Source organism: Ranitomeya imitator, chromosome 10 (genome assembly GCF_032444005.1).
Source record: "Ranitomeya imitator isolate aRanImi1 chromosome 10, aRanImi1.pri, whole genome shotgun sequence".
Taxonomy (NCBI): Eukaryota; Metazoa; Chordata; class Amphibia; order Anura; family Dendrobatidae; genus Ranitomeya; species Ranitomeya imitator.
The window spans coordinates 75,203,981-75,219,066 of NC_091291.1; the positions used below are offsets into that span (position 1 = coordinate 75,203,981).

The 15,086-nt window shown below is 43.0% G+C and overlaps 1 protein-coding gene across 4 annotated transcripts in view; it reads right to left on the reverse strand.

The window, feature by feature from the left end:
• The window catches only part of LOC138651946 (NXPE family member 2-like), a 442,657-nt gene extending 430,114 nt beyond the window's left edge, over nucleotides 1-12,543 (reverse strand). For 2 of the 4 annotated variants that reach the window (XM_069742588.1, XM_069742587.1), the window contains exon 1: nucleotides 12,011-12,542. The gene's annotated coding sequence lies outside the window, so the exon portion shown is untranslated. Of the gene's footprint in view, nucleotides 1-12,010 lie in introns of all 4 variants that reach the window. The other 2 variants (XM_069742586.1, XM_069742590.1) reach the window with 2 other exon arrangements.
• Between the last annotated feature and the right edge of the window lie 2,543 nt (nucleotides 12,544-15,086).

Below are 15,086 nucleotides of genomic sequence, written 5' to 3' on the forward strand. Positions count from 1 at the left end.
CTCGATCCCAGATCTGGTGGTCCTGTCCAAGTGCCGCTGATGACACCAACCTCTGTGAAGCTGGAGGGAAGACCCACTTGGATCCACGCATTGCATGAACGCTCCCCTACCAGAAGATGACACCCAAGCCAGAATGATGTTGTGGATGCCCTGCCTGACCGAATAGATGACCTTCCTACACATGCTATTGACTAAGAGACTGATTGCAACTAACCCCCGTTAGGGACAGATCTCCTGATCGCCCATTTGCGAAAAGTCTGTACGGTGTAGGGCGTAGGCACTAGGCTTGCATCAGTTCGCTGGCAGCACAAAAGAGTTGCAGCACTTTGGGACAGGAGGCTAGGTTTAGGGCAAGTGATATCTAAGGGGGGCTTGTGATAGAAATATTTATATCATGTAGATCTCACTTGCATGTATACTCCTCTATAATCATATATACTCATATAAACGCAAATATATCTATATACATTATAATCAATTGCTTAAAATGGCTGACATAAACTGATATAAACCAGACAGACTGTTCGGTGTTTTCCACCCGAAAAGCAGAAGAACTCCAGATGTAATAAGTGCTGATGAGATGTCTCAACTTTGTCTCAGATGCAGAGAACTTCATTTTAGTTGCTTAATCAGCAGTCATATGTGCATTAATCACAATATTCCATATATATTCAGATAACCAATAACAGAGGAGCTAGACAATATGTTAATTAACTAACCACCCCTAACCACTCCTTTCTATATGCAATTATAAAACTATGTATCAGGAAATAAAGGATCAGTATTGATGGAATGCTTTCCTCTCACAATCGTCTACAGACTCATTCTTGATGAGCGCTTAAAATACTCAGTCTCAGGCCGGCTTCACACTTGCGAGTTTTATGGACGTAAGAGCGCAGAAACTACGTCCGTAAAACTCGCAAAAAATACGGCACAATTATTCTCTATGCCCCTGCTTCTATCCGCCGTATTTTACTGATCAGTATTATACGGCTTTCTACGGCCGTACAAAATCGCAGCATGCTGCGTTTGTCACCGTACTGCGCAAGAAATACGCCAATGAAAGTCTATGGAAGCGTGAAAAATACGGATTACACACGGACAAGCAGTGTGACTTGCGAGAAATACGCAGTGCTGTTAGAGAGAAAAGCCGGTAATTCAGTGCGGTGTACAGTAAAATCACACTGACAGCTTACAGTCCAATAGGTAGAATAAATGTGTACACATAGAATAGGTATATATATATATGTCAGTGAGACACATATATGTATATATATTAATATTTATTCCAGCGCTATACAGCTTGAAAGCCGGTAATTCAATTACCGGCTTTTTCTTTCTCCTTCCTAAACCCGACATGATTTGAGACATGGTTTACATACAGTAAACCATGTCTTCTCTCCATTTTTTTGCAGATTCCACACTACTAATGTCAGTAGTGTGTATCTGCAAAATTTGGCCGTTCTAGCTAGTAAATTAAAGGGTTAAATGGCGGAAAAAATTGGCGTGGGCTCCCGCACAATTTTCTCCGCCAGAGTAGTAAAGCCAGTGACTGAGGGCAGATATTAATAGCCTGGAGAGAGTCCACGGTTATTGGCCCCCCCCCTGGCTAAAAACACCTGCCCCCAGCCACCCCAGAAAAGGCACATCTGGAAGATGCGCCTATTCTGGCACTTGGCCACTCTCTTCCCATTCCCGTGTAGTGGTGGGATATGGGGTAATGAAGGGTAAATGCCACCTTGCTATTGTAAGGTGACATTAAGCCTAATTAATAATGGAGAGGCGTCAATTATGACACCTATCCATTATTAATCCAATTGTAGTAAAGGGTTAAATAAAACACTAACACATTATTTAAAATTATTTTAATGAAATAAAAACAATGGTTGTTGGAGTATTTTATTCTACGCCCAATCCAATCACTGAAGACCTTCGTTCTGTAAGTAAAAAAACATAATAAACCAACAATATCCTTACCCTCCGCAGATCTGTAACATCCAACGATGTAAATCCTTCTGAAGGGGTTAAAACATTTTGCAGCAAGGAGTTCCGCTAATGCAGGCTGCTCCTTGCTGCAAAACCCCGGGGAATGAGGCTAAATATAGATCAATGATCTATATTTAGCTTCATTTCCGGTGAGGCGCCCTCTGCTGGCTGTTCATAGATCGTGGGAACTTACCTAGAAAGCTCCCAGACTTTCTAGGAAAGTTCCCACGATCTATGAACATCCAGCAGAGGGCGCCTCACCGCAAATGAAGCTAAATATAGATCATTGATCTATATTTAGCCTCATTCCCCGGGGTTTTGCAGCAAGGAGCAGCCTGCATTAGCGGAACTCCTTGCTGCAAAATGTTTTAACCCCTTCAGAAGGATTTACATCGTTGGACGTTACAGATCTGCGGAGGGTAAGGATATTGTTGGTTTATTATGTTTTTTTACTTACAGAACGAGGGTCTTCAGTGACTGGATTGGGCGTAGAATAAAATACTCCAAAAACCATTGTTTTTATTTCATTAAAATAATTTTAAATAATGTGTTTGTGTTTTATTTAACCCTTTACTACAATTGGATTAATAATGAATAGGTGTCATAATTGACACCTCTCCATTATTAATTTGGCTTAATGTCACCTTACAATAGCAAGGTGGCATTAACCCTTCATTACCCCATATCCCACCGCTACACGGGAATGGGAAGAGAGTGGCCAAGTGCCAGAATAGGCGCATCTTCCAGATGTGCCTTTTCTGGGGTGGCTGGGGGCAGGTGTTTTTAGCCAGGGGGGGGCAATAACTGTGGACCCTCTCCAGGCTATTAATATCTACCCTCAGTCACTGGCTTTACTACTCTGGCGGAGAAAATTGTGCGGGAGCCCACGCCAATTTTTTCCGCCATTTCACCCTTTAATTTACTAGCTAGAACGGCCAAATTTTGCAGATACACACTACTGACATTAGTAGTGTGGAATCTGCAAAAAAAATGGAGAGAAGACATGGTTTACTGTATGTAAACCATGTCTCAAATCATGTCGGGTTTAGGAAGGAGAAAGAAAAAGCCGGTAATTGAATTACCGGCTTTCAAGCTGTATAGCGCTGGAAAAAATATTAATATATATACATATATGTGTCTACTGACATATATATATATATATATATATATATATATATATAGACAGTATATATATATATTTTTTTCTTTTTTGGGACACATGGATCACTTCTATAGCGGTATGTTGGTTTTGCAAGCCTGCGAGAAAACCACGCAGTACGGATGCCATACGGATTACATACGGAGGATGCCATGCGCAAAAAACGCTGACACACCCTGCCTACGGAGGAGCTACGGACCACTATTTTCGGGACTTTTCAGCGTATTACGGCCGTAATATACGGACCGTATTTTCATACGCTGAGTGTGAAGCCGGCCTTATTGGGAACGGCCACAGCACACACGGGATAGATTTATCCAACTCAAATTTCCATATCACTGTGATGTGTTTATTCATGAGGTATTCTATTCCTACTGGACTGCAGCCTCCCCGAAGATGGTGAGGAAGACACCCTCCTGGACATGCTGGCCCAAGCCAAGGCCGGTGGGTCCATCGAGGACATGGAGGTAAGCACCTCAATAACCGAACCCCAGCTGTCGCAATTGCAGACCAAGCTGGAACCCTTCCGGGCCGTGTTCTCCAACCGACCTGGAAGGACTGAGTCAGCAGTCCATGAGGTGGACACCGGGAATCATGCCCCACTATGGCGAATACCCTATAGAATCTCCGACGAGGTGCAGCAGGTTATGCACCAGGAGATCGATGAGGTGTTACAGCTGGGGGTGATTTGATGGTCAAAGAGTGCGTGCACCTCACCTGTAAGTCCACAGTCATGCCCTTCGGCATGAAGAATGCCCCTGCCACTTTTCAGCGACTGGTCAACCACCTGCTTCAGGGACTGGAAGAGTACGCGGTGGCTTACTTGGATGACATTGCCATCTTCAGTTCCTCCTGGGATGAACACCTGCAGCATCTCGAGGAGGTGCTCAGGCGAATTCACCGAGCCGGACTGACTATTAAGCCTGGAAAGTGCCAGATGGGCATGAGTGAGGTCCACTACCTGGGGCACCGCGTAGGTGGGGGCACCCTAAAGCCAGAGCCTGAGAAAGTGGGAGCGATCGTGAACTGGCCCACCCCCAGGACCAAGAAACAGGTGATGGCCTTCCTGGGCACCGCAGGGTACTATAGGCGCTTCGTACAGCACTATAGTAGCCTGGCAAAACTCTTGACGGACCTCACCAGGAAGAAGCTACCCCACATCGTCAACTGGACTGACGGCTGTGAGGGGGCCTTCCAGGCATTGAAAACAGTGTGCAACGCCCCTGCGTTGAAAGCAGTTGACAGCAGTCGACAGTTCTTGGTGCAGACCGACGCCAGTGAGTTTGGCCTCGGTGCTGTGCTCAGCCAGGCTGACTCGGAGGACCAAGAGCACCCCGTGTTGTACCTGAGCTGGAAATTTCTGCCCAGGGAAGTGGCCTACTCTACCAGCGAGAAGGAGTGCCTGGCCATAGTCTGGGCCCTGCAGCGCTGGCAGCCCTACTTGTACGGTAGCACCTTCACTGTGGTGACTGACCACAACCCTCTGCGCTGGCTTAATGCCATGTGTGGAACCAATGGAAGGTTGCTACGCTGGAGCCTTGCCCTTCAGCAGTTTGACTTCACCATTGAACACAAAACAGGTAGGGAGCATGGCAATGCAGATGGACTGCCCCGCCAGGGCGAACCTACTGAGGTGAGCATGGAGGCATACTGAGGGGTTTTGCCTCTGTAGAGCAGACCAAAAGGGGGAGGTGTCACGATAATGTATATAATGTAATATGATTATTAGTTTTCCCTGTTAGCACACCGTGGGCTCTGACCCCATTCTCTCTGTGTTTCTGCTTGCTGAGATGTGTGTATGTGAATCCCAAATCCCTCATGGCCCCCCCACAAGAATTTTTATTGCACAAATCTCCCTCCAGCTGAAACTGGTCTGATCTCTCTCTTAAGACAGGAGGTTCTTTGTTCTAATATAGTAAGATATTGGGCCACCGATTTGGGCTAGGAAAATAATAAGTACATATTGCTAACATCCACGGGGGGCGGTGGGGCATGACAGGGCTTGTCACTCACGGTCAATGCTATCACAGGGACCAGATATGTACTTGTCGCCAGTGTCTGGTCATGCTTCTCAGACCCATCTGACTGTGGTCTGCTTTGTCTGCTTTGTCCGGAGGTCCAACAATAGGAGCCCTGACACTGCCCTCTGTGCGTTCCCGCTCTGACTGACTGATTTCCTGCACGCTGCAACTCTTTTAACTTGGCTGCCTACACCCAAGTTCAAAAGTTGGGGACCTTATGCTTTCCCCCGTGCAACCTGGGTGACAGCTCCGACAGTTCTGGATCCGTCACGGAGTAGGTACTCCTGATCCGTGTCTTCTCCTTACAGGCATTTTTCTATGGAGCATCTTGTGGGACCCATTATCAACTTTCTGGAACATTTACCAGTAGCTGATGCATTTCCCACCCTAGGCTTATACTTGAGTGAATACGTTTTCCCATTTTTTTGTGGTAAAATTAGGTGCCTTGGCTTATAATCGGGTTGGCTTGTACTCAAGTATATGCAGTAAGTGTGGACCTGGTCAAGTTATTTGACCAAGTCGTCAGTGTTTAGGAAAACCCGTCATGGGCTTTTTTTTTTGGAGCAGACTACAGGATGGCAGTGGGGCAGTCCACTCCTTCCAGTCCGGGTCTTACGAGTGGCTCATGACCACAGATTTAATTTAAAAATCCTGCAGCAAAGGGTTGGGTGTGTCAGTCTTGGTTTGATAACTCGCAGAGCAGCTGGCTCTGCAAAGCTCAGCCTGTGTGAGGTAACACGGAGCCAAAAGGCCTGGCACCCCTCAGCATCGCATGGTGGTGCAGTCGCCCACGGCAACAGGTCTCAGATATGGACTGTTGATTCCGGGCTGCGATCTGGAGCATACCATGTGCTGTTTACTTTGTGAGGTTTGGACATTAAACACGTTTGTTTTGAATTTTCCTGGGTCACTGCCTCTCTGTCACACTACACCTACCCCGCTGCACTACACTATGTGTGTGTGTGTATATATATATATATATATATATATATAACATATATATAGTGAATCTGATGTTGTTAAAGTCTTCTGAAATTAAGAATAATGTTTTGTTATCACTTATACCACTGTGAGAACAGGATATACAGTATATTTTACCTATCCTGGCTTATTTTACTTTATCTCTACATGTATTTCTTTCTTTCTTTCCAAGATGGAGTCCATGACCAGCTAAGGTTCTCAGGGATTCCTTTGTGTAACAGACTTGGAAAAAACATAGGAAAGTGGGAGAAATGAAACTTAGGAGGGGCAGTATGATCCCTAGATCACAAGTTAAATGTGTTACTGTTAAGTTCCTGATACCACTCCAAATTGTGACTCCAAATACAGACAAGCTCCATGAATATGTAACGGAAAACCAGAGACACCAGTATTCCTACCCTTTTCAACCCTTATATATACATTGACGCTATTGGAGTCCCTCGAAGAGTACCAGATGAGTTCAAAGCCGGAGATTCAGTAGCAGCAGGATTAGAATTGCTATTCCCCAACATTACAGCGAATAAAAATGTGGACTAGATAAATTATATCTACTATGACTAACTGTTGGATGCCAACTCAGACCAGCACTTGAATATGGCACCCGTATAGTTTCCTGTGCTTGTTGTGGCTTGCGCGTGTGTGTCCATCCAATGATGTGAGAGGCAGACCGATCCAGAGAATCTGGTGAAGCGGTGTAGGAAGACTGGCTTCTATTAGGGGAGGAGAAAGTATCTGGGGAAGTCTGTAGATGTGCACTTTGGCTGGAAATTCCACCCACTGCCACAAAAAAGGGAATTGTGAGAGCAGGATTTATATGTATCTATCCTGACTTCATTTTAGTTTCTTTCTACATGTATTTCTTTTTTTCCAAGATGGAGTCCATGATCAGATAAGGGGTCTCTGGAATGTCTTTGTGTAACTGACTTAGAAAAAACATAGGAAAGTGGGAGAAACAAAACTTAGGGGCTAGTGTGACCCCTAGACCACAAGCTGGGTGTTAACAGTGTTAACTTAGCGAATTAGAAGTATGTATACCGCCCCTATTGGAAAAACAATCAGTAGATTTGGGTTCCAGTACCATCTCTATGCTGATGACACCCAATTATACACTTCTGGTCCTGATATCTCACCTGCCTTTTTAGAAAACACCAGTGATTGTCTTACCGCTGTCTCTAGCATCATGTCCTCCCTCTATCTGAAATTGAACCTGTCAAAAACTGAACTCCTCGTGTTTTCTCCTTCTGCTAACCTACCTTTGCCCGATATTGCCATTTCCATGGGTGATTCCACCATTACTTGCGAGCAACATACCCGCTGCCTTGGGGTCATACTTGATTCCAAGCTTTCATTCACCCCCACATCCGATCACTGGCTCGCTCTTGTTATCTGCACCTCAAAAACATTTCTAGAATTCGACCTTTTCTTACTTTTGACTCTGCAAAAACTCTTACTGTTTCTCTTATTCATTCTCGTCTGGACTATTGCAAGTCTATACTAATCGGCCTCCCTCTTACCAAAATCTCCCCTCTCCAATCTGTCCTGAATGCTGCAGCCAGGATCATATTCCTCACCAACCGTTACACCGATACCTCTACCTTGTGCCAGTCATTACCCTGGTTACCCATCCACTCAAGAATCCAGTACAAAATTATTACCCTTATCCACAAAGCGCTCCATGGCTCAGAACCACCCTACATCTCCTCTCTGGTCTCAGTCTACCACCCTACCCGTGCCCTCCGCTCCGCTGATGACCTCAGGTTAGCATCCTCAATATTCAGAACCTCCCATTCCCGTCTCCAAGACTTTTCACGTGCTGCGCCAATTCTTTGGAATGCACTACCCAGGTTAATATGATTAATCCCCAATCCCCAGTTTTAAGCGTGCCCTAAAATCGCATTTGGTCACACTGGCCTACCGTCTCAACGCATTAACCTAACTATCTTTGTGTGGCCCATTCAAAATAACTTAAACCATATTCAGGTTCCTCGCATCATTTTTCTCATAAGCTTTATGTATTTCATAGCCCTCTGTGTCTGTACTGTTACATAATTAGGCTGATAACCAGTTCACGTGGCATTACATGAACACCCAATCCTTACACTATGGCTGGTCCGAACAACAAAAACAATTGTTACCATCCACCTCTCGTGTCTCCCTTTTTCCTCATAGTTTGTAAGCTTGCGAGCAGGGCCCTCATTCCTCTTGGCATCTGTTTTGATCTGTGTTTATGGTTATGCTGTAATGTTTATTGTCTGTACAAATCCCCTCTATAATGTAAAGTGCTGTGGAATATGTTGGCGCTATATAAATAAAAAAATGTATTATTTTTATTATTATGTATGCTAATGCCAGCGCATAGTTAGACATACGATAAGCCAATTATATTGTTACAATTTATGAATACTAATAATCTATAAAAAACCCTGGGCAAGGTGTGAAATAATGAGATCTACCAGTACTTTGATTCTTAATGTATTAGAGTGGCTCTTCCATGCATACATTTGAATTTTACAATTGAATTTGGAACAGGTACAAAATCTTAGAACGTCCCACATTATGTGGCGAAGTCACCTCACAGTTGACAGTGTGAAAAATATATCGGTAAAAACAATTCTTGAACTGCCTTTAAGTGTTAATTCTGCCAAAAATCTAGATAAGTTTTAGGCCTCTTTCACACTTGTGTTATTTGGCCTCTGTCGCAATGCAGCATTCTGTGAAAAAAACACATCCTGCAAAGTTGCCCACAGGATGCGTTTTTTGCCCATAGACTTGTATTGCCGACGGATCGCGATGTATGGCCATACGTCGCGTCCGTCGTGCACTGGATGCGTCGTGTTTTGGCGGACCGTCGTATCGAAAAAACTTTCAAGGGAATGTTTTTTCGTACGTCGGATCCTGCGTTTCCAACCGCACATGTGCGGCCGGAACTCCGCCCCCTCCTCCCAGGGACTTTACAATGGGCAGCGGATGCATTGAAAAACTGCATCCGCTGCCGCCCACGTTCTGCCAAATTTTCACAACGTCCGCCGGTACGTCGCGCCGACGCATTGTGATGGCCCATATCGACGGAAGTGTGTAAGAAGCCTAAGTTCACATGTATGCTATACAGTACAATGAACACTTATGTAAGTTTTCTGTCTAAATGTATGAAAGATATGATTCAGACTAAACATCCACTGGAACCATTCACTGTAGTGGCCTCATTATAGAAGGTGAAGTCACATTGGATTTTATCTGGACTTCTTTTTTTTCCAATATCCATATTTTTAGGGGTGCACAAAAGTAGAGTGGACCACATTTTAGTGCTTGCCTAAAAATACAGGACAGCCCTAAGTTGTGTTCTAGGGGGAAAACCCTCTTAATAGTTAACAGGGTGCGTGCCTCCAGAAGCACAAGATGGGCATGAGATTTGGGGCATAAAATGTCCATTGTCTGCTTATATCCAGAAAATGCCTGTAGTGTAAAAAAAATGCAAAGAAAAATTCCCAAAGGGATTTAATTTCCAAAATGGGGTCACATTTGATTGTTTTCTGCTTTTCTAGCACCTCAAGGAAAACAATACCAGCAGAAAATACGCTCCTTGTGAAAATTCAAAATTTGAATACAAAGCAAAGTTTTAATGGGTAAAAAGGAGATTTTAATAATATAAAATTAGGTAACACACCTGTGGGATGAAAATGCCCTCCACTTTATTTCTTGAGGGGTATACTTTTCATCTGGTGTGTTTCTGCTGTTCTGGCACCCCAGTGGCTTGCAAGTGCAACATGGCTTCGCCCTCTGCAATCTAGTACAGTTACATTTGTGCCCCAAAAAATCAAAGGGCAAGTAGCATTTCTTCCTTTCCAAGCCCTGCCACATGCCCAAATTGTACAGGTCCTTCTCAAAAAATTAGCATATAGTGTTAAATTTCATTATTTACCATAATGTAATGATTACAATTAAACTTTCATATATTATAGATTCATTATCCACCAACTGAAATTTGTCAGGTCTTTTATTGTTTTAATACTGATGATTTTGGCATACAACTCCTGATAACCCAAAAAACCTGTCTCAATAAATTAGCATATCAAGAAAAGGTTCTCTAAACGACCTATTACTCTAATCTTCTGAATCAACTAATTAACTCTAAACACATGCAAAAGATACCTGAGGCTTTTATAAACTCCCTGCCTGGTTCATTACTCAAAACCCCCATCATGGGTAAGACTAGCGACCTGACAGATGTCAAGAAGGCCATCATTGACACCCTCAAGCAAGAGGGTAAGACCCAGAAAGAAATTTCTCAACAAATAGGCTGTTCCCAGAGTGCTGTATCAAGGCACCTCAATGGTAAGTCTGTTGGAAGGAAACAATGTGGCAGAAAACGCTGTACAACGAGAAGAGGAGACCGGACCCTGAGGAAGATTGTGGAGAAGGACCGATTCCAGACCTTGGCGAACCTGAGGAAGCAGTGGACTGAGTCTGGTGTGGAAACATCCAGAGCCACCGTGCACAGGCGTGTGCAGGAAATGGGCTACAGGTGCCGCATTCCCCAGGTAAAGCCACTTTTGAGCTACAGAGAAGCAGCACTGGACTGTTTGCTTTTTTCTGATGAAAGCAAATTTTGCATGTCATTCGGAAATCAAGGTGCCAGAGTCTGGAGGAAGACTGGGGAGAAGGAAATGCCAAAATGCCTGAAGTCCAGTGTCAAGCACCCACAGTCAGTGATGGTGTGGGGTGCCATGTCAGCTGCTGGTGTTGGTTCACTGTGTTTCATCAAGGGCAGGGTCAATGCAGCTAGCTATCAGGAGATTTTGGAGCACTTCATGCTTCCATCGGCTGAAATGCTTTATGGAGATGAAGATTTCATTTTTCAGCACGACCTGGCACCTGCTCACAGTGCCAAAACCACTGGTAAATGGTTTACTGACCATGGTATTACTGTGCTCAATTGGCCTGCCAACTCTCCTGACCTGAACCCCATAGAGAATCTGTGGGATATTGTGAAGAGAAAGTTGAGAGACGCAAGACCCAACACTCTGGATGAGCTTAAGGCCGCTATTGAAGCATCCTGGGCCTCCATAACATCTCAGCAGTGTCACAGGCTGATTGCCTCCATGCCACGCCGCATTGAAGCAGTCATTTCTGCCAAAGGATTCCCGACCAAGTATTGAGTGCATAACTGAACATTATTATTTGATGGTTTTTTTGTTTGTTATTAAAAAACACTTTTATTTGATTGGATGGGTGAAATATGCTAATTTATTGAGACAGGTTTTTTGGGTTATCAGGAGTTGTATGCCAAAATCATCAGTATTAAAACAATAAAAGACCTGACAAATTTCAGTTGGTGGATAATGAATCTATAATATATGAAAGTTTAATTGTAATCATTACATTATGGTAAATAATGAAATTTAACACTATATGCTAATTTTTTGAGAAGGACCTGTATATTGTGACCATAAATGGGAAATTGCTCCATATAGAAATTCTGTAACACACTTTAGTGTTAATTCTATCATATTACCCACTGTGAAAATGAATAGTTTCCACTTTGCATTCAGTCCTGTGAAGCATCTAAAGGGTTAACAAACTTGACAGCAATTATATTAATCAGGCTGAGGCAGATGTGAGTAATTTGGACGCTTGCATTAGATATTGAGGAGCAAAATTCAACACTGTGATGACAACTGACAATCTTAAGAGGAGCACGCTGCTTCACTGTGCAGGCAGCTAGTGAGTCAGTGACATAAAAGTGAAGGATCTTTTCCTCTATGTGTAAAAATATCAATCTGAATGAAGCAAACCTGTAATCTTGTGTTCTAGTATTTTTTTTATGAATAACAGTGAGATATTAAAGAAAAAGTTAGGTTCTTACCGGTACTTTAACTTCTGCTTTGGACTTTTTAACTCCACTTGTTCACAGCCAATTAGTTCAGGAAGTGCATTATGGGGAATTCTAGTTCTCTTCATAGGGTATGTTTTATGTGACATACCCTTACTGACACCTTGTGGACATTATTTTCTAAAGTTACTTTGCTTTTATTTTCTAAAGTTACTTTGCTTTTATTTTCTAAAGTTACTTTGCTTTTATTTTCTAAAGTTACTTTGCTTACATACATTATTCTGAAGGCTTGTTCAGACATCCTAACTCTTTTTAGTCTCTGTAAATCGGCCTTATTTTAATCTAACTTTTGTTAGTAGCACTGATTCCAAGACCAAATAAATATAACACCAAGCTGTTAATGCACCTAGAATGATGACTACAGAGATCTGACTGCTGTACATTATGACATCTGAAACCATAATCCTGGGACTAGGACCAATGTGACTGTCCCTCGTGAAAGCCTCTTAATCCCGTAGCCCACATGGTCTCCAGACCACGTTCCGAATATCATTATGTCCAGAACGAAAGTGGGACTCATTGCTCAAGAGGATAAACCTTCATTCCAACTTGCTCTGCACCCTGATGGACTTTGAGAGGGCGGGTGTCCCTGGGAGATAAGTAGCTAATTGCCTGGCTCATAGCCCAATGTCAAACGACTTATGATAGTTTGTGTGCAAACTGTTTGTCACGTTAATTTCACTGGCATTACAGAATAAAATCAGCCATGGAAACAATGGTACTGCCATTTCTGCAAAAGGGACCCAAGAGCTGGCTTTAATAACAATCTTTATTTTTATTATAGCGCTAACATATTCCGCAGCGCTTTACAGACATTATCATCGCTGTCCCCAATGGGGCTCAAAATCTAAATTCCCTATCAGTATGTCTTTGGAATGTGGGAGGAAACCAGAGAACACGGAGTAAACCCACGCAAACATGGAGAGAACATACAAACTCTTTACAGATGTTGTCCTTGGTGGGATTTGAACCCAGGACTCCAGCGCTGCAAGGCTACAGTGCTAACCACTGCGCCACCGTGCTTAGTTAATAAGCATTTCAATGGTTTTCAACACAATAACACAAGGAAGCATGTTCTTTGTGCTACAGTGAGCAGCCTGTGTGGTCAAAACATGGTACCATAGTCTGCAGCATATCTGAACTTGTTTTTTATCATGCATGTTTGGGACATCATTGATCAGCATCTGGAAAGGAAGCTGTCAGCAGCAGATCTTGATGACTTGCCCAACTGCATCTACCGTTTCAGAGCATTCCTTACACAAACAATAATAACTTAATTGCCAAATCATGTAAGTGTGGGGATTCTTCACTTTGTTCTCATATTTGATGATGAATGAACAGAGTTGTTTTTGAAAATGATTCCGTTTTTCCATTATTTATCCTTTTTCTATATGTGAACTAATGTGAAAGGCTGCTATTTTCAGGTTGCTGTCGCCTAAAGCTATTTTCAATATATGTCTGTATTATTTCTTGTACTTTTCCTTTGAGTAACTTTACTTTCTACTTACTGTTTAGCTATTTTTAATATATTTCAATAGGGATGAGCGAACCCAAACGGGAAAGTTTGGAGTCCAAACCGAACACCTAGTGCCCGTTACTGATCCTCGAACACAAACTTTTTACTATGCAACTTGCGATGAAATCGGACGAATTCAACCAGATAAAACATCGGATTGAATTCGGACCAATGTTAATCTATGATTGTGTGTTCATCTGCAATTTTTTTCCAAATCTGATCAGATCACGATCGGCCTGGAAAAAAATCGCAGCATGCTGAGATTGTAATCATAAAACGGATAGCATTCCGCAATTAAAGTCAATGGATGCGATAAAAAATTGCACAGCGAGTGCTGTGCGATTTTTAAGAACCGGTGCCCTTTGAAAAGCTGGCATTTCGCGGCTAATGTAAAAACACACTGACAGGTTACAATAGAAAAGATACATACAGTATCTAATACATAAAGCTGAATGTGTGTGTGTGTATGTATGTGTGTATGTATGTCCGGGATTGGCATCTGCACCGTCGCAGCTACAGCAACAAAATTTTGCACAGTTACATGTCTGGACCCCGAGAGCGTCATAGGCTATGTTGTGAGGTGAAATTTTCACCCCGCGCTTTCCAATTCACCAAACAATTTTGCCCCTATCTACATAATGGGGAAAAAGTGAAAGGAAAAGTGTTGGAGTCAAATTGACAGCCAGGAGGAGATGGCGTACAGGTATATACTATATACAGGGGAGATTATATACAGCTATATATTATATATAGGAGGATATGACATACAGGTATATACTATATACAGGAGGAGATGACATGCAGTTATATATTATATACAGGAGGAGATGACATACAGGTATATACTATATACAGGAGGAGATGACATGCAGTTATATATTATATACAGGAGGAGATGACATACAGGTATATACTATATACAGGAGGAGATGACATGCAGCTATATCTAATATATAAAGCTGAATGTGTGTATGTGTGTATGTATGTATGTATGTGTGTATGTCCGGGATTGGCATCTGCACCGTCGCAGCTACAGCCACAAAATTTTGCACAGTCACACGTCTGGACCCCGAGAGCATCATAGGCTATGTTGTGAGGCGAAATTTTAACCCCACGTGTTCCAATTCACCAAACAATTTTGCCCCTATCTACATAATGGGGAAAAAGTGAAAGGAAAAGTGTTGGAGGCGTCGCAGCTACAGCCACAAAATTTTGCACAGTCACACGTCTGGACCCTGAGAGAGTCATAGGCTATGTTGTGAGGTGAAATGTTAACCCCGTGCTTTCCAATTCACAAAACAATTTTGCCCCTATCTACATAATGGGGAAAAAGTGAAAGGAAAAGTGTTGGAGGCAAATTGACAGCTGCCAGATGTGAACAAGGGGGACTTAAAGAGTGAGAGCGATGGTGCCAAAGAGTATATACCGTACAGTTGCTAAGGTGGGGCCCCGACATGGGATACTCACCACACACGGGGATATGAACACACACACAAAATGCGCCACAAACTACCACGTGCTTGAACACATATA